Raw genomic sequence first — 26333 nt, forward strand, 5'->3', positions numbered from 1 at the left:
TAGCGTACATTAGTTGTACAAAGTGGTTTTCATTGTGGTATTTCCATACATGCATACAATGTACTCATCCACCTCCTCTTCCCTTTCCACTTTCCTCCTCCTCAAAACAATTTCCACTGGTTTCCTTGTTCTGTTTTCATACCTGCAAACAAACTATTCTGGTCATACTCACCCTCATTGGTGAAGGCCCTTCTAACACAAACAGCTTTTGAGTTAGATGCATCCTGCCCACACTCTATTGCCTCTTAAGACTCCACGTTTTACAGGGATGAAAACAAAACCGGATTGAATCATAGCTTAGGAATCAGCTATTTTTCACCTAGTGGTCAAACCTCAGGCCTCTGTCAAACATGGGAACGGATTTGCAGGGTCACCAGTTCCTTCCCAGGTTTATATGATATCATCCCCGGTATTTTCATGGCCTTTGAGGTCAACAAGCTCTTAGCACAGGAAATGGGGAGACTTCCTTCAGGAATGCTGTGTTGGAGTCTCTCCTGCCCTGAAGCACAAAGATGAAAGGGAAACACACACACAAGTGAGCAGTTAGATCTGCTCTGAGTGACTTTGAACCACAGTTCTCAGATCTCAGGCTTCTAAGCAGCTAGTACTACAGGAGTGAGCCACCAGTGCCCATCTGCAGCTTCTCTTTTGAGGAGCCATGGAGGCTGGTAGAAGTGATAAATTCCCATTTCTCATTCATTGATTCAACAAATATTGATTATTTTTGTCTTATAAACAGGTCATTGTTTGCAAATAGTTCACTGGCCCAATGCCAGTGGCTCACACCTGTAATCCTAACCACTCAGGAAGCTGAGATCTGATGATTGTGGTTCAAAGCCAGCTCTGACAGGAAAGTCCATGAGGCTCTTATCTCCAACTAACCACCAAAAAACTAGAAGTGAAAGTGTGGTCCTTAAGTGATAAAGCTAAAGAACAGAGCTCAGGCCCTGAGTTTAATCCCCAATACCAGCACGCACACACACACACACACACACACACACACACACACATGCACGCGCACACACACACACACACACACACACACACACACACACACACACACACACAGCTTACAGAGAATAGTAGGTGGAGAGAAATGAGGCAAAAATTTTAAGTTAAGGGATGAGCATTGTGGCTCATGCCTGTAATCCTCATTATTTGCCAGGCAAAGATTAGGATTATTTTGGAGGCCTGTCTGGGCAAAAAGTTACCAAGACATCATCTCAACAAATAAGCCAGGGCAAAAGCAAGAGACCCTATCTGCAAAACCAACTAAAGTAAAATAGTTGGAGATGTGACTCAAGTGGGAGAGTACCTTTCTAGCAAGCATGAGGCCCTGAGTTCAAACTGCAGTACTACCAAAAATGGGAGGGGGAGAGGGGGAGGTGGTAAACTGAAGCTAAATGGTGACCTGGTCACAAGCTAAGCTATTTGAACTTGGGTTCACAGGTAGTGGAGAGCCATGGGGAAAACATCTAGCCAAGTTTTTTTTGTTTTGGTTTTTGTGCCAGTCCTGGGCCTTGAACTAGGGCCTGGGCACAGTTCCTGATCTTCTTTTGCTCAAGGCTAGCACTTTACCACTTGAGCCATAGAGCCACTTCCTGCTTTTTCTGTTTATGTGTACTGCGGAATCAAACCCAGGGCTTCATGCATGCTAGGCAAACACTCTACCACCAAGCCACATTCTCAGCCCCAGCCAAGTATATAGATAGATGAAAACAACTGGAAGAGCTCTGCAGAGTAACCAAGGCTTGACATAGATTGCCTAAGTGGGTCAAGCTGGGGACAGGGAAGGGGGGTTGATCTAAACACAGATTTAGATCTAGCTAAATGGGGATCTTTCTGGACATTATGACTCTGAAAGTTTAGCCCTTTGGGATCTCTTCAGAGCAGGTAGAAGAAACAGATAGATGGTAAGAACTCAAGGTGCTGAGGTAGGACCCAGGTTGGAATCTGGCTCTTTTTTTGGGGGGTGGGGTCTGGTCATGGGGCCTGAACTCTGGGCCTGGGCGCTGTCCCTCAGCTCTTCAGCTCAAGGCTAGTCTACCACTTGAGCCACAGCGCCACCTCCGGCTTTTTTCTTTTTGCTTATGTGGTGCTGAGGAATCGAACCCAGGGCCTCAGGCATGCAAGGCAAGCGCTCTACTACTGAGCCATCTTCCCAGCCCCAGGATCTGGCTCTTTGTCTCTAGTCCCCTCATGTGCCGTGCAATGAGCAATAGCTCCCAAACAGTGTCAGTGTTAATTCCAAATTGTACATTAAGTCCATCACAGGACTTCAACTCAGAAAGTGCCCCATTAGGGTGGGTCACCTATATTCTTCCAGCCAAGAAAGACACAGACCTGAGCCATATAGGTTAGATTGGGGCTGGAGGTAAAAGGGAAATGAGGGCTTGCTATTTTCTTCCACCGATACTCTGAGTTGCTTTGAGTATTTCTGGGTTAAAGGTGATTTTGAAAAGGTAGCAAGGGAGAGAGAAGAGCTGTGATGATGAGCTCTTTCAAAGTGCTTAGTTTGAAAAGACACAAAGGTAAAAAGAAAAGAAGAAGAAGAGCCAGCCTGGTTGATCTCAGTTTTAGTCTCTGGCTGCAAAGTGACTCCCAGCACCCTCTCTCCATGATTCTCCCTGTTGGCAATTTGTATTTTCTATTCTTCTGCCACACTTCATGTTAGCAGAGCGTTCTCAAAAATTGGAGTCTAAATTTAGAATTGGCCTCAGAACTTCTGATCTTTGAGCTCAATTTGTCGGAGTTGGCCCTGCCTGCCACAGTCACCTCTTATCACCATTTGTGTTGGACCTATTTGGTTCCCTGGTTGTCTTAGAAACCGGAACGGGTTTGATCTGTAACCGCCTAGAAATCTGAGCCAGAGCCCACAGTCTCCCCTGTAGGACCATGGCCCTACTCATTTCTGATAAATAATGTTCTCTCTAAGCAGAAAACATTTCCCTTCTCCTCAAGCTGGGCCCCTTGGTCCCCTTCCAAATTCTTTCTGTTCTCCCTTCCGTGTGTTACAAGTTCCTTTCCTGCCTTTTCATCCTTGGAATCATCACCAGAGAGAAGAGAGGGACAACCCCTGGTTTGTGCCTGAGCCCAGCTGTTCACCATCTGGACTCAAGCCTATTAATCCTTGACTCTCAACCACAATCCTGTCCCTCCAAAAGCCCAACTCAGGGAAGGACCCAAGAGATAAGGGACTCCCCAGATGCCACCAGTTTGTCCTCCCTAAGTCTAGTAATTAAAAACAAATTTTTATTCAGGCACCAGTGCCTTGCACCTGTAATCCTAGCTACTCAGGAGGCTGAGATCTGAGGATCGTAGTGCTAAGCTAGCCTGGGTAGGAAAGTCCGTGAGACTCTGATCTCCAATTAACCACCAGAAAACCAGAAGTGGCGCTGTGGCTCAAGTGGTAGAGTACTGGCTGTGAGCTGAAGAGCTGAGGGACAGAGTCCAGGCCTAGAGTTCAAGCCTCATGACCCCCTCCCCCCACCATACACACACACGAATATTATTTTGGGGGGTGGGAAAAATGTGTATTTATAATTTGCCAGCTGGATTCAGTTTATATGATTCCAATTTTATTGGCAACATCTAAAGCAAGAGCCAGTCGAACATATGCCTTCTCTCCATCAGGTCTGATCAGGGTATTGACCTTAGCCACCTCAATGTCATAGAGCTTCTTCACAGCCTGTTTGATCTGATGCTTGTTGGCCTTAACATCCACAATGAACACCAGTGTGTTGTTGTCTTCTGTTTTCTTCATGGCTGACTCAGTGATCAGGGGGAACTTGATGATCGCATAGTGGTCAAGCTTGTTTCTCCTCGGAGCACTCTTCCGAGGGTATTTGGGCTGTCTTTGGAGCCGCAGCGCCTTGGGCCGCCAGAAGGTGGGTGAAGTGTGGATCTTCTTTTTGTGGCTGTGGACACCTTTCAGCACTGCTTTCTTGGCCTTCAAAGCCTTTTCCTTGGCTTCAGCTTTAGGAGGAGCAGGAACTCCCTTCTTCAGCAGGAATTCCCTTCTTCGCTTTTGGCGCCATCTTGGTGAAAAAGCAATATTTTTATTTTGTACCAAATACTTGAACTCAGGGACTTGCACCCTCACTTGGATTTTTCCCTCAAAACTGGCACACTATCATTTGTGCTATAGCTCCACTTCTGGCTTTTTGCTGGTTAATTGGAGCTAAGAGCCTCATGGACATTTCTGCCAGGGCTGGCTTTCAACTGTGATCTTTAGATCAAACTGGCAAAAGCCAATGGTACCCTGGTACCCAGTCTATGCCTAGTTCTAAGCCAAGAGTCCAAAGATCAGCAGCCAGTTCTGAGTTTGGGTATCTGCTCACTTCCATATGCTCTAGAAGGAATCTAGCATTTCTAGCTGAGCTCATTCTCTCATGTGAAAGGCAGAGATGCATTTTATTTGGTGTCTGAAATTAGTTTCTCACCCTTAGATGCACCATTATTCCATATCCCTACTACCATGCACGACTGGGAAAAGGAACTTTTAGCATTTGGGCAGAACTTGTCACCAATGACATCCCTGTTCCTGAACACATTAGAGTTTCGGCATGCCTCAGTGAACTCCAGAGACACAGGTCCCAACCCAAAAGGATTTTACAGACCCTCAAAGCCATCTGGGTTTCATTGTGGTGGTTTTGAAGGTACGCAAGTGATCTAAAGATAAAAGTGAAATTCTTACAGCTGTGTTTCCCAAATCACTTTACCAGGATCCCTTGTGGGGCTTTGCTGCACAAACCTACTGCCAATTAAGTTGGGCAAATTTTGGCTTCTTGCCTATAGGATTTTTCAGCACTTTTAGCAAGCCAAAGCATCCGGAACTTAGAGCCACTACTAGAGGCTTTGTGTTTAACCTTTCATATGACAGCCTGCTTGCTTAGGCTATTTTGCTACTTCTGTGTTACAGATGACCAAACTCCCAAAGCTCTAGTGACTTGCTTAGGGTCCAGCAACTTAGAAGTGAAGGAGCTGGGATATAAACTCCAATCTAGTCTGAATCTAGATCCCATGGTCCTCACACTTTGATATATTTTCTGCCAAAACACAAGCTTCCTTGACAAGGCAGCTGTGCTCAAATTGGACTGATTTGAAGAGGAGAAATCAAGGCAACAGATATGATGGTCAGAGGGAAGTGGACTTTCCACAATAGAGAGGGGTCTATTGGGGTTCACCACCAGGGAGGTCTGGGGGAGGTAGAAAGATCATTGGACACTGGATGCAGAGAATCACTCTATGCTTCAAGAGTGTCGTGTGGTGTGCACAGTTTGTGCAAAGAAAGAGGACAGCAAACTGACCCTCTTCATAAGACATATACCCATTTGTTGTTTGTTGTTGTTTTCTTCTTGGGGGGTGGGGGTCGGTTGTGGGTGCTATCCCTGAGCTTTTGCACTCAAGGCTTAGCTCTATACCTCTTTGAGCCACTTCTGGTTTTCTGATAGTTAATTGGAGATGAGTCTTATGGACTTTCCTGCCTAGGCTTGGCTTTGAATCAGGCTCCTCAGATCTCAACTTCCTGAGTAGCCAGGATTACAGGTGCAAGCCACAGGTGCTCAGCTGTTTTCATTTTTTTGTTGTTTTGCAGGAATTTAAACCATCCTATAGAACATCACGGAGAATAGTGAATTCCTGCTGCTCATCATCTTCACTAAAGCCATGAGGTGGGACAATCTTTAGGATATGAATGGACACACACACACACACACACACACACACACACACACACACACACGGTCTTAATGGTGTTATGTATGTTATAAGTAAAATAGTTATATATGGATAATGTGAGTATATATATCCATGTGTTTATATGCATATATACATGTATACACACATGTACACATACAAATATATATGGATACATATATCCATATGGATACATGCATATACACATGGATATATCCATATGCATCCATATATATCCATATATCCATATATATATCCATAAACATACATACGTGTGTATGTGTGTGTGTGTGTATGCATGTGTCTGTGTATTTTTTAGTGCTAGTACTGAGGCTTGAATTCAGCCTGGGTGTTGTTCCTTAGCTTTTTCACTCAAGGCTGATGCTCTACCACTTGAACCACAGCTCCACTTCTGGCTTTTTGGTGATTCATTGGAGATAAGAGTCTCACAGATTTTTCTGCCTACATCGGCTTCAAACTGTGACCCTCAAATCTCATCATTCTGAGTAGCTAGGATTACAAGTGTGAGCCACTGGCACCTGACTCCTTTTCCTCTTCGTTTCACTTCCAGCCTATTTTTGAGATGAGTGTGGTTCCACTCTGCCTCATGCTCCTGCCTTGCTGCAGGACCAACCAATCAAAGCCTGGGCCCTCCAAAGCTGTAAGACAGAAGAAACCTGTTCTCTTTGTAAGTTCATGACAAAATAGCAAAATAGCTGACTGACACAAAGGACCAAATATTTGATGTACTTTGGTTTGAGATCTTTTTTTAAATCTCTTGTATAAACATTAATCCCTTTATAACATACAGACCCAGAGTGCAGTCTGTCTTCCATGCTGGGCTGAAGCATTCCTTCTGGGACATCCCTATCTTTGTTAGTTATTTATGGCTTCAAGATACTTTCAAACTTAGTGACTGCAGTAACCATTCTCCAAGAATCTCCCTACAATCCAGGAGCTCACTTGTGAGTCTGAGAACAGGAGGATCACAGCTCAAGTCTAGCTTGGGCAGAAGTTTTTGAGACTCCTTCTAAACCCATATCAGAACACAATGGCACGTGCTTATCATTCTAAGCCATGTGGGAGGCGAAGATGGAAAGGATCAGAGTTCCAAGGAAAAAACTCTCCAAGACTTATCTCCCCAGTAGGAAGCTGGCTATGGCAGGGTGCACCTGTGATCCCTCCAATGATAGAAAGCCTAAAGTAGATGTTCCACAGTCCTGGGGAGAAGTGGGACCCTATGCTAAAAATAACCGGTGAAAAAAAGTGATGGAGGCATGGCTCAGTGGTAGAGTACCAGCCTAATAAGCTCACTGCCCTGAATGCTGCAAATAAATAACCTTTAGGGTTCCTCATCCTCCTTTCACACCTTACCCTGTCTCCTCCCAGTTTGTTGCTATGAATGGAATAGAGTAGAAGTGATCATCCATGACTTTGGATGCTGGGACATAGAAAACCTGGCACCTCTCTTGCTCTGTGTACATCCTGTTGCATTTCATGGTGATTTTTCAAGTGATCCTACAGGACAGAAGATAACCTGGCTCAGGGCCTATAGAAGTAAAGTCTCAACTGAAGCTTATATGTCAAATCCTTTCCTCAGACTTCTCTTCCAATTAGACATAGGCTGCTGAAGGCCTATATCATAAATTACATTCATCCTGTTAAAATGTCTGGAGAAAGCTCATGTGTTAAAGGCTGATCTTGTGTAGCACTTTGGGGAAGTGAAGGCCTAAGCACTCTGACCTCATCAGTGGGTTAATCCATTGATGGGCTGCTAACTCAGTGGGATGTGGGAGATGATAGAAACCTTATGGGAGGGGCAGGCCTAGCTGAAGAAAGTGGGAAACTGGAGGATCGTGCCTTTGAATGGCACTTGGATTGTAGATATCACTCAAAATTCCCTCGAAGGGGATCTTGTCCCTGGCACCTTCCTCTCTATCTTGCTCTCACTTTCTTTTGGCTTCCTGACTGCTGGAAAGTGAATAGCCGCCCTTAGCCATGTCTTTGCACCATGGTGTACTACCTCAACACGGGCCCAGAGCAACAGGGTCAAGTGACCACAGGCTGGCAACCTCTGAAACCATGAGCCTTGATTACCTCAGGCATTTTGTCATAGCTATGGAAAACTGACAAGCACAAAGCCCTTCAGTACAGGCTCTCAAGGTGCCAAGGGATGCATCTGCTTAGTGTGTATACCGCAAAAGGGATTGTCAGCAAAGGTCTGGGGTTCAGTTTCCTTCTGGAACCTCCCGCAGCCACTGCCTTCGTGCTCTGTGGGAGCTCAGAGATGCTAAGCTAAAGGAGGTGCATCAGTCCCCTCTGGGGTATTAGTGAGGGGCACAAGAATCACCTCCTCCCAGGAGCCTCCTGGATGCCATGTAGCTGACTGGATACCCTGCAAGGCAGGTGAGGACTACAATCATGTCTGTCCTAAGCATTCCTGTAGCATCCACACCACCGCCACCACCAGGTGGGGAAATCACTGCAGATCACCCTATGCAGACAGGCATTGGGGTCTGACTACTGAGAATAGAGGGAGGGAGGAGAGAAGGGAGGAAAAAGTATAGGGGTGTACAGCTAAATTAATCTTGGGGAGGGGGTTAAGGATCAAGGGAATTGAAGGGATATCGGGGCCTCATGAGCCCAGGTAGGACTCTCTCTCTCTCTCTCTCTCTCTCTCTCTCTCTCTCTCTCTCTCTCTCTCTCTCTCTCTCTCTCTCTCTCCTCTCTCTCTCTCTCTCCACCTGGATATTTTCTGGAGAGTTATCCCTCTTTTTCTAATCTTCCTGGTTTAAGGCCCAATTCACTGACAGTTCTGGCCCACCCCCCCCCTCTAGCCCCTTCCCTTCAGTCCCCCTCTCCAATGCCCCCAACATCCACAGCTTCTAACAAGCACTGAAGTCAGCCCTGCTTGGATGCGTGTTTGAAGCCGGCTGAGCGGTGGCCCCACCCCCGGTCTTCCCCAGCCAATCGCTGAGCCCCTTCCCAGGAGGCTGTTAGGGGTGTCGAGCCAGGGGCTGATGTAACCGCAGACTTCAGCTTCTTTTGATCATTTATATCATTTTGCCATATATGGTCACTGAGAGCTACTGGCTGCGAGGCCTGGGTCCAGAGGGTGGGCTCCTAGAGTGAAATGAGCTACATACCAGCCCAGAGCCAACAGCCCATCTCTCATCCGGGCCCGGACAGGTGGGTGGGCCAAGAAAAGGGTTATATATAGTTCTGGTCACATTCTTTCCCTAATGCATCTTGGCCCCTGAAAGCGCAAACAATCTCCACTTCTGGCTTTTTTTTTTTTTTTGACTGAATTTGCTAATTGCTATTCTTCCATAACCAAGGGAACAGAAAAAATTCAAGGAGGAATGTGGTATGTGTGAGGGAGACCTTCTGGCCCTTTCCTTCCCTTGATCTCCTGGCCTCCTCCACTCCCTCCTCTTCCTCTTCTTCCTCCTCCTCCCCCTCCTCCTCTATCTTTCCCTCCCCAATGGTGCCCTGAAATCTTTCCCATCCTCACTGCCCTGTCCGGGTCCCCCTCCTCCCTAACTTTCTTCTTTCCCCCCTTGCATAAACTTCGTGCTTCCTTGCGGCCTCCAGCCCAGGTGGAGCTAGCCAGGTACAGAGGGGCTCCAGAGCGGGATTCAGAGGAGTCACAGTGGACAAAGCCTTCCATTTTCCAGTACCTTCCCTTGTCAAATGGCTGCAGGCTTATCTTTCCTCACTGGCCTTCTACTTTCCCAGGGTGCCGTTGGACCTGTGTGTGTGTGTGTGTGTGTGTGTGTGTGTGTGTGTGTGTGTGTGTGTGTGTGTGTGTGTGTGTGTGTGTGTGTGTGTGTGTGTGTGTGTGTGTGTGTGTGTGTGTGTGTGTGTGTGTGTGTGTGTGTGTGTGTGTGTGTGTGTACTGGGACTTAAGCTCAGGGCCTCTAGCTCTCAGCTTTTTTCCTGAAGGCTGGTGCTCTACCACTTGAGCCACAGCTCCAACTTCTAATTTTTTTGCTGGTTTAACTGGGGGTGAGTTTCACAGACTTTTCTGCCCCAGCTGGCTTTGAACTACAATTCTCAAATATCAGCCTCCTAAATGGCTAAGATTATAGATATCAATCCATAACTATAAAAGGCCTGATGGCTCACACCTGTAATCTTACTCAGGAGGCTGAGATCTGAGGATTGTGGTTCAAAGCCAGCCCAGACATGGTAAGTCAGTGACACTCTTATCTCCAGTTAACCACCAGAAAACTGCAAGTGACACTGTGGCTCAAAGTGGTAGACCACTAGACTTGAGCAAAAGAGCTCAGAGATAGTTCCCAGGCCCTGGGTTCAAGCCCCATGACTAACAACAATGAGAGAGAGAAACAGAGACAGAGAGAAGAAAGAAGGAAAGAAAGAAAGAAAGAAAGAAAGAAAAAGAAAGAAAGAAAGAAAGAAAGAAAGAAAGAAAGAAAGAAAGAAAGAAAGAAAGAAAGAAAGAAAGAAAAAATAAAAAAGAAAGAAAGGAAGGAAGGAAGGAAGGAAGGAAGGAAGGAAGGAAGGAAGGAAGGAAGGAAAGAAAGAAAGAAAGAGAAAGAAAGAAAGAAAAGAAAGAATAGAAACCAATTCCTAGCCACCTTGTGGCTTCTTTTTCTCTTAGGGCCAGAATCAAATGACTCTTGCTCTGGTGAAAACCTTACCTTTTTGTGCTCACCTCTCCCACTTATTGATTCAATGGTCACAGCTCCCTGGAGAGCTCCACCCCTGTAATTCATATTATTATAGTTAATTCTGGTGTTTTGCTATCCTTCCACCCATGGAGTTGATGGAAAAGAAATCCAGGCAAGTGGCCCTAATTGGTAAAAAGAATGGGTATAAGCTAGGGTTGGTGGCTCATGCCTAAAATCCTAGAATCAAGGTTCAAGTCAGCCCAAGCAGGAAAGTCCATGAGATGCTTATCTCCAGTTAACCATCAAAAAGCCAGAAGTGGAGCTGTGATTTGTGTGCTAGAGCTCCAACTTTGAGTGGAAAAAGCTAAGGGACTGAGAGCCCCAGACCTGAGTTCAAGCCCCAATACTTGTACAAAAAAGAAAAAGAACTGGGCACTGATGGGGGGCTTAGATCCGAGGATCATGATTCAAAACCAGCTCAGGCAGGAAAGTCCAAGAGACTCTTATCTCCACCAGAAAACTAGAAGTGGCACTGTGGCTCAAGTAGTTGAGCGCTAGCTTTATGCTGAAGAGCTGAGGGACAGAGCCCAGGCCCAGAGTTCAAGAAAGGAAGAAAGAAAGGAAGGAAGGGAGGAAGGAAGGAAGAAAGGAAGGAAGGAAGGAAGGAAGGAAGGAAGGAAGGAAGGGAGGGAGGGAGGGAGGGAGGGAGGGAGGGAGGGAGGGAGGGAGGGAGGGAGGGAGGGAGGGAGGGAGGGAGGAAGGAAGGAAGGAAGGAAGGAAGGAAGGAAGGAAGGAAGGAAGGAAGGAAGAAAGACAGAAAGAAAGAAAGAAAGAAAAAAGAAGTCATTGCCAATGATGTTAAATGTAAGCACCAAAGTGCCTCTCTGGTTTGGTTTTCCACTTCCCTTTCACAAGGAAAGCCATGGGAAAAGTCAGTATATTCTTTCTTGATCTCATCAGATTTACTCCAAAAGAAATAAGAATCCACCCCAGGCAGAGTACTGTCAATATCCCTGTGAAGCTGGATGGGGAAAACAAGGCTTGAGATACACTTGGGTCTTCAGATCCTAGGCCTCCTGTCATTCCTTACAACATTTTCATTATAATGTTCAAATATACACAAAAGTCAAAAAAAATCTGTTACCCATCACACAAAGTCCTGAGAGTTTTGTTGTTGTTTGTCTACATGCTTTTTTTAAGACAGGGTCTTACTGTGCGCCCAAGCTGGTTTCAAACCTATAATCCTCCTACTTCAGTACCTGAGTGCTAGAACTACAAGTATGTGCTGCTGTTCCTGGTACCCTACAGTCAGTTTTAAGTTATCAATACTGTTGTCCTTTCTTCAACACTTCTCTCCACATTTTTTAATTTTTTTTCTTCCAGGGTATTCAAGAACACATTTTACATAGCTTATTTCACCCATAAATATATTGATATTTATCTCTAGCAGATAAGGATTTTGTATTTTTATGCAATTATCATTCTAGCATAGTATCCAATTCAAATAATTCCTTAATATCAAATGACCTGTGTTATTTCTCCCCTTACTGGCTCATAAATGCTTCTTCGGGTTCTGTCCAAATCAGAATCCATACAGATTTGTCCCTTGCATTTGGTCGACATGTGTCCAGTCTTCTCATTTATTACTGTTTCCACTCCTCTGCACCATGTATTTTGTGACATTTATTTGTTGAAGAAACTGGGTCATTTGTCTTGCAGAATTAGTACCATCAGTTGATGGTATCCACAAGGGAGGTGGGTTAAGGGTTCTTCAAGTTGAGTTGTAAAAATTCAAGACCCAGGGTGGTTTGCTCAATGCTGAGTGCAAATTAGAATCATCTGGAAGCATTTTAAAAGTAATTTAGAACTTAGCCTGGCACTGGTGGCTCATGCCTGTAATCACAACTACTAGAGAGGCTTAGTTCTAAGGATCACTGTTCAATGCCAGCCTGGGCAAGAAAGTCTATGAGGTTCCTATCTCAAATTAAGCACCAGAAAAGCTGAAAGTAGAGATGTGACTCAAGTGGTAGAGTGCCAGCCTTGAATACAAAAGCTCAGGGGCAGTGCTCAGGCCCTGAGTTCAAGCCCCACAACCTGTTACCCGCCCCCCCCAAAAAAAGGAATCTTGATATGAACGGATACCCTTTATGTTTGCTTATAATACATATTTTATGATTCACAGATATAGGTCAATTGATTTACATAGAAAAAAACCCTATAGGAAAAAAATTTGATTCATTAAAATATAACATAGGCTGGGCGCTGGTGGGTCCTGCCTGTAATCCTAGCTACTTAGGAGGCTGAGATCTGAGGATTGAGGTTCATAGCCAGCCCGGGCTGGAAAGACTGTGAGATTCTTATCTCCAATTAACCACTTGAAAACTGGAAGTGGCACTGTGGTTCAAGTGGTAAAGCACTTGTCTTGAGCTGGAGAGCTGAGGGACAGCATTCAGGCCCAGAGTTGAAGCCCCACAACTGACATAGATAGATAGATAGATAGATAGATAGATAGATAGATAGATAGATAGATAGATAGATAGATAGATAGATTAGATAGATAGATAGATTTAGATAGATAGATAGATAGATAGATAGATAGATAGATAGATAGATAGATAGAGATAGCACTAAAAAATTGCCACAAACAAAGCTTAAGTCAAAAGCAACCATTTAAAAGAAAATATTGGCTAATATTTCACTTATCTACTTTTTTCTAAAATGAATAAAAATGTCCTACAAATCAGTATGAAAAATGCAAGCAATGAGTGGGGCCAGGGAGGGTGGGGAGGGAAATGGAGCCAAATATGTAAACAAGTAACTAAACAAGTAACAGAAAAGGATTTCCAAATGGCCAAACAACAAAACACGATCGCTATGATCTGAATGTGGTCTACCCAAATCTCCACGACATGTCGTAAACTTAACCTTCCAATCAAGCACTGTGGGAGTTGGGAGCTTTGGAGAGGAGTTTGGATGAGATGAATGCTAATATAAAAAGATTTAATGTTGTTTCTCATATGTGAAAGTTAGATCTAAATTATAAAAATATAAAAACATGTGCATATAAACACAAACTGTCTAAAGTATACTATATCCAGGGGACGATTACAATGCTGTAACTAACTCCTTTGAATAACTGACTCATAGGTTAACAAAATAAATACCAAGGCCAGGCACCAGTGGCTCCTATCTGTAATCCTAGCTTCTCAGAAGGCTGAGATTTCGGGATCTCAGTTCAATGCTAGCACAGGCAGAAAAGCCTAGGTGATTCTTGTTTCCACTTAACCATCAAAAACAAACAGAAGTGGAGCCATAGCTTGAGTGGAAGAACAATAACTTTGAGCAAAAAAGCTAAAGGACAGTGCCTAGGCCCCGAGTTCAAGCCCTAGGACCAGCACAAAAGAAAAGAAAAAAAATTGAAAAGAAAAAGAATACCAAGAAACTAAAACATGTTGTTGGAGTGAATGAAGGTCAAAATGAGGAAATAGAGGAAAATGTGTGAATGCAGTCATAATATGCAATGTACGTATATGAAAATGGAACTGGTAACTTGAGGGGAAGGGTGGGGTTGGGAGAGATGGAGGGGAATGATAGAAGGGGTGACATTGATCAAGATGCTGTGTACTCATCAACTGACTTGTTGAATTGAAACCCCTTTGTGTAACTTTTTAGAGTCAATGAAAAGTATTTTTAAAAGTAAAATAAGTTTCCCCCCCCCAAAAAAAAAGTAAAATAAGTTTTAAAGGATTTGAAAGACTTTCAACCACCTATTATGTGAGGGCACAGGCTCAAGACGCCATCTTGAAAACTAAGACTGAAACCTCACCAGCCAGCCAAGCCTGCTGCTTCCTTGATCTTGAACTTCCAAGCTTCCAAAAAACATTTTTTTTTTCCAATTGCATGTCTGGCCAGGAGCTGGTGGCTCACGCCTGTAATCCTAGCTACTCAGGAGTCTGAGATCTGAGGATCATGGTTCAAAACCAGCCTGGAGAGGAAAGTCTGTGAGATTCTTATCTCCAATAAACCACCAGAAAACCAGAAGTGGCGCTGTGGTTCAAGTGGTAGAGCAACTTGCCTTGAGCTGAAGAGCTGAGGGACAGAGCCCAGGCTCCGAGTTCAAGCCCTACAACTGAAAGAAAAAAAAATTATGTGTCTATCTCAGCCAGGCACCAGTGGCTCACACTTGAAATACTAGGTTTTTAGGAGGCAGAGATCTGAGCATCGAACTATGAAGCCAGCCCAGATAAGAAAGTCCACGAGATATTTTTTCTCAAATTAACCATCAAAAGACCTGATGCAGCCGGGTGCTGGTGGCTCATGCCTGTAATCCTAGCTACTCAAAAGGCTGAGTTTTGAGGATTGTGGTTTGAAGCTAGCCCCAGCAGGAAAGTCAACGAGATTCTTATCTCTCCAGTGAACCACCAGAAATCCAGCTCAGGGACAGCACCCAGGCCCTGAGTCAAGTCCCACAACTGACCAAAAAAAAAAAGAAAAAAAGCCTACAGCAAAGCTATGGCTCAAGTGGTAGTGTGCTAGGCTTGAGCATAAAAGCTCAGGGACAGTGCGCAGGCTCTAAGTTCAAACCCCAGGACCAGCACAAAATGAATAAACAAGCCAATCTCAGTATTCTATCATGATAGGACAAAATGGCCCAAGACAATGACCTAATACAATAACAATCAAAGATGTACAAGTTAGAACAGTAATCAAAAACAGTTTCTTTTATTCATAAACTAGTTAAAATTTAAATTTGCTAACAATATACTTTGGCAAGAGTGTAAGGAGATGCTCTTGTACAGCACTGTGGAACTAGTCAGACTACAAGTCAGTTCAATGTTATTGATGCTTTAAAGGCCTACATCTGGTGACTAGGTTCTTTGCTTCTAGAACATAACCTGAAGAAACAATAGTATGTTTGGTCAGACAGCTACTTACAAAGGTAGTCCTGCATTACAAATGCTATCATTCCTCTCTTCAGTGAATATTTATTGAGTACCTCCTATGTGCATAGAGAGCTCAGTCATTGCAGGAAAAGGACAGAGAAAGGTCTAATTTTTTTCTTTGAAATGGGGTCTCCCAGCAGCTCATTTCTGGGATTATAAGAATGTGTTACCACACCCAGATTTTTTTTTAAAGTCTGGCTTTGAAGAAGTTGAAGTTCCAATGGGAAAAAAAATTAACAATAAACAAATGAGCAATTAAACCAAATGACTAAACAAGATAAGATCAAGCAGTAATAAAATGCTATGAGAAATGATTTTGTTCATCATAACAAAGGAGAAAATTAGAGCTCACTTAAAGAGCCTTCAAGTGGGAAACAGTTTTAAATAAAAATATCTATTCTAGTGGCCAGGTACCCGTGGCTCACATCTGTAATCCTAGCTATTCAGGAGGCTGAGATTTGAGGATCCCAGTTCCAAGTCTAGGAGAGATTATCTCCAATTAACCACTCAAAAACTGAAAGTAGAGCTGTAGCTCAAAGTGGCAGAGTACTTGCCTTGAGCAAAAGTGCTCAGAGACAGCACCTAGGCCCTGAGTTCAAGCCCTACAGCTGACAATAAATAATACATAATAACAATAATAATATGTTATATCTATCCATTCTAAGCTGAGTATAGCAACACAGTCCTGTGATCTCAGCACTTGGGAACATCTTGAGTTCAGGATCAGCCTGGGTTACATAGACCTTGTCACACAGACCGAAAAATATACAGACACACACATACACATACACAAAGACACCCATGCATACATTCTATGACATCTTATATATCATTTAAAAAGGGTGAGAAAGTTTTCATTAACAGGGTTCATGTACTAACATGGTTAATTCTCCAAGATATAAATTTAACTCCTCAAAAACTCCATGAAATGCCAGATATTGGGGGCTCCAGACTATAATTCTAGCTACCCAGGAGGCTGAGATCTTAGAATCAAAGTTCAAAGCCAGCTCAGGCAGGAAAGTCTATCAGATGCTTATTTCCAATTACCCAGCAAAAAAGAAAAGAAAAAAAAAATAGAAGTGGAGCTGTGGCTCAAGTTGTAGAATACCAGCCTTTGATCTGAGGATCAAAAAGTTAAGGGACAGTGCTCAGGCCCTGAGTTCAGGCTCCAATATTAACACATACACACACGTATACACACAGACACACACATACCTCCACAAAGCATAAACATATACACTTGTGTATGTAGGATTTTATTACATAAACAATAAAGTAACAAATTAATTGCAGGTACATATCCACATGGAATAGGAAGTTAAGCAAGAATCCCAGCAGAGAGCTTAAATTAGTCATTTTGGGGGGAGAGGGTTAGAAGGTGACAAATTAGGGGGACTTTTTTTTTTTTTTGTCTATGATGTGGATTCCAACTCAGTACCTGACACTTTGCTCATTGGCTAGCGCTCCACCAACTGAGCCACACCTCCAACCCCTTAGGGGAAATGTTGTCTTTTCTCCAATGGCTTAAATTTGCTATGAGAATGTTCTTTATAACTCCTTCACATATTAAAAGGAACCAAATAACTGATACAGAACACAGAAAATGATGGAAATTTTCCAATTCCATTTACTAAGCCCTCAGAACCCTGAGATCGAAACCCTACCATGCTTGTGCCAATAAAGAAGACAAGAGATCGATTTCACTTAGGAACACAGATGGAAAATTCCCATGTAGACCATTGTCAAGTGCAGTCAAGCAGTATAGAAAAAGCATGAGTAAGCAGGATTCATTCCAGAATCCCAAGGATGAATGAATATCAGAAAATCTAGTAATGCAATTTATCAAGACCATCAGTACTGTGCTTAGTCCTGGCCCTTAGCCCCACTTTAGTCTACTCCTTCCTCGGCCAAATGTTGTACCCAGTGTCCCTCTTCCCTTTTACTTACTATTTTCTGAATTTAACGTGGGGGGGCATGCAGGTCCCACCCACAAACACACGTGTTGGTACTAAGGTTTGAAATCATGATCGGGGCTCAGTCTCTTATTCTGTGTGTGTGCGTCAGTTGTGGTGCTTGAACTCAGGGCCTGGGGACTCTCTCTGGGCTTTTCAAGGCTAGTACTCTACCACTTTGAGTCACAACACCACTTCCAGTTTTCTGGTGGTTAATTGGAGATAAGAGTCTCACAGAAGCCAGGCATCCATGACTCACGCCTGTAATTCTAGCTACTCAGGAGGCTGAGATCTGAGGATCATGGTACAAAGCCAGCCTGAGAAGGAAAGTCCATGAAGAGGGTGGACACTAGACCCATGGCTAGGGCATCCTTGCCTGTTGCACAAGAGGCCATTGTGTATGGGATAGGGCTGAAATAGAAAAAGAAGGACAATCGAAGGTCATCTCTCCTCTAATCTCACCTGATTTTCCAAGAAGCATGAGAATTCCCAATTTGAACTTGGCTTTCCAAGTAGTTAAGAAGGCAAATGTCAAGGTGGATGACAAGGATGTATTTGTATCAAACAGCTAATCATTTTGCTTTGCAACTCCTAAATACTTTAAAATACAGCATGACGGGCTTCCGTTTAGACTCTGGTCCCGGGGCCCACAATCGTAAACGGCAGCTGAATAATACTAACACTCCGGAGAGAAAAAGCTCGAGACCTAATGCAGAAAAGACACGGGTGAGATGAACTGAATGGAAGGAAGAGCAAGTAGCATAAGAAGCAAGGGAAAATGGAAATGTTCTCTAAGTCCTTAGGATCTGCGGACTTAGGATCTGCTTACCTGTGCCTTTTCTAGGCAAGGTGGAGTGATGAATACCAGAGCACAAGGGATGGAGAAGAGTCCTTATAGATCTCAAAAGTTTGAGATGAGAACCAGGTACCAGTGGCTCACACCAGTAATCCCAGCTACTCAAGAAGCTGAGATCTGATGATCACAGTTCAAAGCCAGCCCAAGCAGAAAAGTCCCCATGAGACTCTTATCTCCAATTAGCCACTCAAAAACTGAATGTGATGCTCTGGCTTAAGTGGTAAAGCACTAGCCTTGAGCACCAGGAGGTTGAGAGATAGCATCCAGGCCCTGATTTCAAGCCCTACCACCACCACCACCAACAACAAAAATCTTGAGGTAGGAAGTATGGGGACACTCAGATCAGGGCAGAAAAATCCAGAAGTGTGTGGGCAGGGAGGAATGGAATGTAAGGACAAATAGAAGGGCATAGAGAGATCAATTTTTGTTTTTTAAATGACAGAAGTGGCCACGTGCCAGTGTCTCCTGCCTGTAATTCTAGCCACCAAGGAATCTGTCATTTGAGGATGATGTCTGGAAGCCAGGCCAGGCAGGAAAGTCCCTGAGACTATTATCTCCAATTAACCAACAAAAAAAAAGCCAGAAGCAGAGGTGTGGCTCAAGTGGTAGAGAGCCAGCCTCAAGCAAAAAAAAAAAAAAAAATTCTAAGGCACAGCACCTAGTCCCTGAGTTTCAATCCCCAGTATTAGCACACACACACACACACACACACACACACACACACACACACACACACACACACACACACACACGTGTAGAGATGATCACCTAAGTGCTGAAAGTAATTTTTGCTCTAGAAATGGGTGCTTCCATTTGTATTAAGGCTGTTTTATAAAACAAAAAGTCAGTAAAGTTTTACCCTCATTGATCAACCATAAAGCAGGTCCACATCTTTGATTCCCAGAAAACTGATGTCAGCTAGAACTGAATGTGTTTGTTGTTCTGTTGTCTTCCTATCAGTCTGTGTGCCCAAACTTCTGTCTCTCAAGCTGCCCTGCTCCAGCAGGCCTCAAAATTGTGATCCTCCAGATCTCAGCCTTCTGAGGATTACAGGCATGAGCCACTGGTGCCTGGCTTAGATAAAAAAATCTTTATATAACACACTAGATTTCTCATTATTTAAGGAAAACTGGGAAGAAGGGAGGTAAAGGATTAGAAGGAATTTTATACTAGAATAACTTCTAACATGATTTCTTTAGTTTGAAACAATTGCAAATTTACCCAAAAGCTACAAATAGAGTAAAAATATCTTTTTGTGCTAAACCATTTGAGTAAATATTGATATATAATGTCTGGTAACCTCCAGATACTTTAGTGTTCCTAGTTAACATTCTCTTACATAGCACAGTGCCATAACAACAGATATAAACCCAGGAAATGAATGTGGACATACTTCCACTCTTCAAGCATCATCAAATCTCCTGTAGTGAGTTGTTGTCTTTAGCAGTCTAGAATGGTACTACAAACCTGTGCTTGTGTGTGTATGTATGTGTGTGTGTGTGTGTGTGTGTGTATATGTCTGTGTGTATGTCTGTGTCTGTGTCTGTCTATGTATATGCCTGTATTTGTCCTTGAATTCAGGGCCTCAAGCTCTCAGCTTTCCTTGCTCACAGCTGACACTCTACCAGCTCAGCCTCCATTTCTGGCTTTTCACTGGTGGTTAACTGGTGCTGACTTTGAGCAGTGATCCTCAAGATCTCAGCCTCCTGAGTAGCTAGGATTATAAGTGTGACCTACCAGAGCCCGGCTCAGGTAAGGATTTTGCATTGCAGCCTCTGGTAAGGGGGACCCTTGGAGGGCAAAGGTCCAGCCCTTAGTAAGTCCTGTCATCATCTCCCCCACCCCACCTCAAGAATAATTTGCCTTGGTAAGAAATGTTAATGAAAACCAGAACAAAACAACAACAAAAAAACAAGCTTACCTGAATACACCCACATCTATAATCCTAGCTACTACCCAGAAACCTGAGATCTGAGGAGCAAAGATGGAAACCAAGCTGAGCAGAAAAGTCCTTGAGATTTTTATCTCCAATTTACCACAAAAAAAAAAAGCTGAGGGGCTGGGAAGGTGGCTCAGTAGTAGAGCGCTTGCCTTGCATGCTCAAGGCCCTGGGTTCGATTCCTCAGCACCACATAAGCAAAAAGAAAAAAGCAGGAAGTGGCGCTGTGGCTCAAGTGGTAGAGCGCTAGCCTTGAGCTGAAGAGCTGAGGGACAGCGCCCAGGCCCAGAGTTCAGGCCCCACGACCGGACCCAAAAAAAAAAAAAAAAAAAAAAAAAAGCTGAAAGTAGAGCTGTGGCTCAAGTGTTAGAGTGCCAATCTTAAGTGAAAAAGCTAAAGAACAGCACCCTGGCCCTGAGTTCAAACGCTAGTGTACACACACACACACACACACACACACACACACACACACACACACACACACATACACACACACACACACACAGAGCTGTGACTTTGCTAGTAGCCCTTCCTAGAGGGTGGTCATTAGCCTAGTATTGGAATGCGGGTATAGAGAATGTTACAAATCATTGTTGAACTCTTCCTAGACTCTATTTTTTAAATGCAGGAAATATCTGCCAAATTCCACAAATTGTGTCTAATCTCACTCATTCTCTCTCTCCTCCCCACTCCCTCCCTCCCTCTCCCTCTCTCTTCACTCTCTCTCTCTCCCTCCCTCTCTCCCTTCCTCTCCCCCCCACCTCCAGCCTTTCTCTCTCCACCTCTCAGCCACAAATCTCTGGAGTCTGCTTATCATTCCTGTATGCACAGGGTATTTTAGGAACTGTATGTTGGCAGTTCTCCTTGGCTAGACCCCAACCCACCTCAACAGACAGACACGTTCTACAGATTTCTAACAACGCAAAGATGTTGATTTTGGCCTAAGTTTGCCCCCACAACTTATCAGACTCTATGGCTTGGTTGACTAGGAGAAAATATCTAGAGAAAACATATTTTATGACTTTAATTGTTATTATAGGTGCTTTCAAAAAAAAAAAAAGAAAAGAAACTCCATCTGTGGCCTGTAATATATCGTAGTGAAAGAACTCACATCTGGTTCCCATTAGTTCTGGAGTCTGCTGGCTGACTTAACATGGGAGCAAATCAAGTCTGTCTAGGGGGTTTGTTTGTACCCCAGAGGCACAGTGGAGACCTTGTTCCAGCACAAAGGCAGGATCTGTGAGCTTGACCTCTGGTGAATACAACTTTGCTACCAGGGCTCTTCAAGTCTGAGTCTTATCCTAGAGGATGGAGACAGACAAGGCAGAAGGCCAGGCTAAATGAATGGACCTGGGGGGCAGGGGGCAGGGGAAGCCCGATTCAAAATGGTTTATCAGATCCAGAACTGGATGTTGTCACTTTGATTTTCATTCACAAGAAGATGCAGTAGAAGCTGGATCCTCCTTCTCAGTGGGAAAACTGAATCCAAAACAGACATTGTCATGTGGTATCATTTAAAGCAGACACCCTTAGAATACTGTACTTTCTTCCCGTAAGATAAGAACTGTGATCAACGTGTATGTCTTAGTTTCCTGATGAGAAACAGGGCAGAATTTATGGTACAACGTCAGGTGTTGTAGCACATATGCCTGGAATCCCGGCTACCCTTGGGAGGCTGATGCATGAAGATTGCTTGATCCAAGAGTTTGAAACTAGCCTGGGTAGCATAGCAAAATCTCATCTCAAAATCAGAAAACCATAACTAAAAAAGAATGATGAAAATGTTTGAAACGAAGACTGTACGTCCACTGGACTCATGTCTCTGAAGCCTCTACAGTTGTATGCAGAATTAGAGGCTTGGCCTTAAACCTTGAAGTCTGCAAGCAATAGCAGCTTCTGTCTCATGGGCTTTCCGGGGCTTCTGAATCCCTCAATGGACGCAGGAACAACCAAGCCCTCAACCACCAAAAGGCCCTCCTGCTCCCACTCAAGACGGAGAAGGCATAGCTTCCCCACTCCAGAGTCAGGTGGGAAAATGGCATCCTGCCCTTCTCCTAGGGCAGCAAGGGGGTCTCCCCGGGGTGGCTCTTCCCCCATCACCTCTACACTCTCCCCACGTCTCAAAGACCAGCTTTTATCCGTTAGATCACTGAAGGAAAAGCTAAGTGAATCCTTGAACCAACTTGACTTGGTTGCATGTATGTACACAGATATACACATTTATAATGTATATATACATATATGCAACTAATATACACATACATATATGTATACATGTGATACATATATATGTACATTATAGGCATGCACTATATACACACATAATGCATATATACATACTTGCAACCACTATATATATACATGTATATATACACACACACACTCTGTGTGTGTGTGTGTGTGTGTGTGTGTGTGTGTGTGTGTGTGTGTGTGTGTGTGTGTAGAATAGTCTACAGCTTTCACAATGCCTTGACAAGGCTCCAAGCCACTGAATGGTTGGGTTTTGATATTGTTGTTGTTGTTACGTTATGGCATAGCCATAGGGTCTGGGATCAATGAATATTTTGGGGGAAAGAATGTATAAGTCATCATCTTGAACATAACCGACAACGATGATCGTTGCTTCAAAATATGTCAAAGTAAATCATTTCATCTTTCCCACAGCCCCCTAACATTGCTACCTTTACCAAAGCAATTTTACAGATAAGGAAATAACTACAAAGAACTTAAGTGCATGAACTTGAGTGAAATCACTCAAGTCATGCCCTTGTTTGTTTTGGTTTGGTTTGGTTTTTGCTAGTACTAAGGCTTGAACTCAATGCCTAGGCTCTGTTTCCTAGCTTGTTCACTCAAGTCTGGTGCTCTAGCACTTGAACCACACCTTCACTTTTCACTTTTTTTTTTTTTTTTGGTCATGGGGCCTGAACTCTGGGCCTGGGGGCTGTCTCTCAGCAATTCAGCTCAAGGCTAGCACTCTACCACTTGAGCCCAGCGGCACTTCTGGCTTTTTCTGCTTATGTGGTGCTAAGGAATCGAACCCAGGGCCTCATGCATGCAAGGCAAGCACTCTACCACTGAGCCACCTTCTCAGCCCCTACTTTCTACTTTTTGCTGGTTAATTGGAGATAAGAGTCTCACAGACTTTCTTGCTCAGGTTTGGCTTTGAACCACAATTCTCAGATCTCAGCTTCCCTAAGTAGCTAAGATTCCAGGCGTGAGCCACCAGTGCCTGGCTCAGTACTTTAAAAACCATTGGTGACATACTCATTCTCTTTGATTTTATAATTGTAATGTTTGTGAAGGACACAAAATATTTTGAAGCACTGAAAATCTCTGAAAGCCAAGCACCAATGGCTCACACCTGTAATCCTAGTTACTCAGGTTCAAAGCCAGCCCAGGCAGGATCCCCAATTAACAACCGAAAACCTGGAAGTGGTGCTGTGGCTCAATTGGTAGAGTGCTCACCTTGAGCTGAAGAGCTCAGGATCAGTCCCCAGGCCCAGAGTTCAAGACTTATGACCAACAAATTTGGAAGAACAAATTGCAGAAAGATTCTGTTGGGATCCTGGTCACATTCTTGACTCTGCCACAGACTTTGACAATTCTAACCCTGACTCATCCCTCAGCAATGTCTCCTCCTCACTAAGCCTTGCTCACCAACCTTATCCAGGCCTCTGTTCTATCTGCCTTGAAGTCTTCTGATGGCCTGTGAACTGGTTCCCTGGCTCTCGTCACCTCCCACTCCAATCCATTTATCACGTCAATGGCAGCTTTAATGAACACAGTATACCTCTGTCCTGATGCTAACCAGCTCAAAGCCCACTAGGATCTCTATACAGTACCTACCCTAGACTGGCATGGCCAACCTTCTCAGTGTTGCTTAACCATCCTACTTGTCTTTTTATTTCTGTTGAGATGTAGTTTTGCTAACCTTGAACACAAAATCTTTTGCCTCCATCTCCCAAGAAGCTAGGATGCTAGGTAGATACTTGGCACCAAACCCAACTTTGTGTTATTTGAAGTACACTCTCTTGGATCAAGTGACTATCTTTTTTTTGGGGGGGGGGGGTCCGGTCGTGAACCTGGGCCTGGGCGCTGTCCCTTAGCTCTTCAGCTCAAGGCTAGCACCCTACCACCTGAGCCACAGCGCCACTTCCGGCTTTTTTCTTTTTGCTTATGTGGTGCTGAGGAATAGAACCCAGGGCCTCAGGCATGCAAGGCAAGCACTCTACCACTGAGCCACCTTCCCAGCCCTCCATGAGACTCTTATCTCCAATTAATCATAAAAAGCTGTAAGGGGAATTGTGGCTCAAGTGACAGAGCATCAGCCTTGACTGAAAAAGCTAAGGGAGGGCTGGGAAGGTGGCTTAGTGGTAGAGCGCTTGCCTTGCATGCCTGAGGCCCTGGGTTCGATTCCTCAGCACCACATAAGTAAAAAGAAAAAAAGCCGGGAGTGGCACTGTGGCTCAAGTGGTAGAGTGTGTGCCTTGAGCTGAAGAGCTGAGGGACAGCGTCCAGGCCCAGAATTCAGGCCCCACGACCAGACCCCCCCAAAAAAAGAAAAAGAAAAAGCTAAGGGATAGTGCCCAGGCCCAGAGTTCAAGCCCTAGAGTTCACACACACACACACACACACACACACACACACACACACACACACACACACACACACACACACACACACACACAGAGATTTAGCTTTTGCCTTTAAATTGCTTCTCATCATAACAAGCAGACTTGTAAATCAATGCAAAACAATAAGCTTATTATTATTAATAGATGTAAGAATAGATGCAGCCCCCATGTATCCAGAGGTATCAAAAAAAAAAACCCTCAGAGAGGGGAGTTTGGGGCTGAGAATATTGGAAGAGAAATCCCAGGGGGGCAACCAGAGGCCCATTGAAGCAGAGGATGTAGCAACCCAGGGGAAAACCAGGCAGAGAAAATGTGCAGTGGCTAAGTCTGCTGGAGTGCAGAGTTTGATGGAAAGTGGAGAATGCTGAAAACATAGGTGCTGGTAAAAAGGCTTTCACAGACTTTGTAGAATAGCTGGAATTCAAACTCCAAATGGATTTTAAAGTTTCTCTACAAATAGAAGTGGGAGAATAGAGAAGAATCTTTGTAAAGAAGAAGAATGAGGAAAGGGGGAAAAATGGTTGTTCTGTCCCAGGTCTATAATCCCTGTTACTCAGGAGGTGGAGATAGGAGGATCACAGTTCCAGGGCAGTCCAGGCCAGCAATCCTATCCCAAAGAACAATCTGGGCGAGATAATAGCCTATAGCTTGCTACACAGAAAGCAGAGGTAGGAGGAACATAGTCTGAGGACCCTACCTATAAAATAACAAAGTAAATTAGGGCTGGAAGTATGTCTCGAGTGGTAGAGCGCTTGTAGAGGGCATACAGGTGGCCTTGAGTTCAAATCTCAGTACTGCTACACACATACACACACAAAAACAATGTTCTGTCAACATCAAAATATATATATTTTTGGGGGGGGGTCCAGTTGTGGGGCTTGAACTCTGGGCCTGGGCACTGTCCTTCAGCTCTTCAGCTCAAGGCTAGCGCACTACCACTTAAGCCATAGCACCACTTCCGGCTTTTTTTCTTCTGCTTATGTGGTGCTGAGGGATCGAACCCAGGGCCTCATACATGCAAGGCAAGCACTCTACCACTGAGCTACCTTCCCAGCCCGATTAAAATATATTATAAGCAGGCCACTAGTGCCTGACACCTGTAACCCTAGCTACTCAGGAAGCTGAAATCTGAGGACCAAAGTTCAAGGCCAACCCAGGCAGTAAAAACTGTGAGACCTTTATCTCCACTTAACCACCAAAAAGTCAGAAATGGAAATGTGGTTCAAGTGGTAGAGTACTAGCTCTAAGCACAAAAGCTCAGGGACAGCACCCAGTTCCTGTGTTCAAGCCCCAGAGCTAGAAAAAAAAAAAAAAAGTGAGCCAGGCATTGGTGGCTCATTTCAGTAATTCTAGCTACTTAGGAGGCTGAGATCTGAATCCAGCCTGGGCAGGAAAGTTCATGAGATTCTTTTTTTTTTATGCCAATTGCGGGGCCTGAACTCTGGGCCTGGGCACTGTCCCCCAGCTCTTCAACTGTAGACCAGCGCTCTACCACTTGAGCCTCAGTCCCACTTCTGGCTTTTTCTGCTTATGTGGTGCTGAGGAATCGAACCTAGGACCTCATGCATGCAAGGCAAGCACTCTACCACTGAGCCACCTTCCCAGTTCAGTTCATGAGATTCTTACCTCCAATTAACCTCCAGAAAATTAGAAGTGGATCTGTGGCTCAGAGTGGGAG

At 44.2% G+C, this 26333-nt stretch overlaps 1 pseudogene; it reads right to left on the minus strand.

Moving 5' to 3' along the window:
• Positions 1–3562: 3562 nt before the first annotated feature.
• The window catches only part of LOC138813131 (large ribosomal subunit protein uL23 pseudogene), a 70105-nt pseudogene continuing 47334 nt past the window's right edge, over positions 3563–26333 (minus strand).

Source organism: Dipodomys merriami, unplaced genomic scaffold (assembly GCF_024711535.1).
Source record: "Dipodomys merriami isolate MVZ:Mamm:240054 unplaced genomic scaffold, mDipMer1.0.p SCAF_59, whole genome shotgun sequence".
Taxonomy (NCBI): domain Eukaryota; kingdom Metazoa; phylum Chordata; class Mammalia; order Rodentia; family Heteromyidae; genus Dipodomys; species Dipodomys merriami.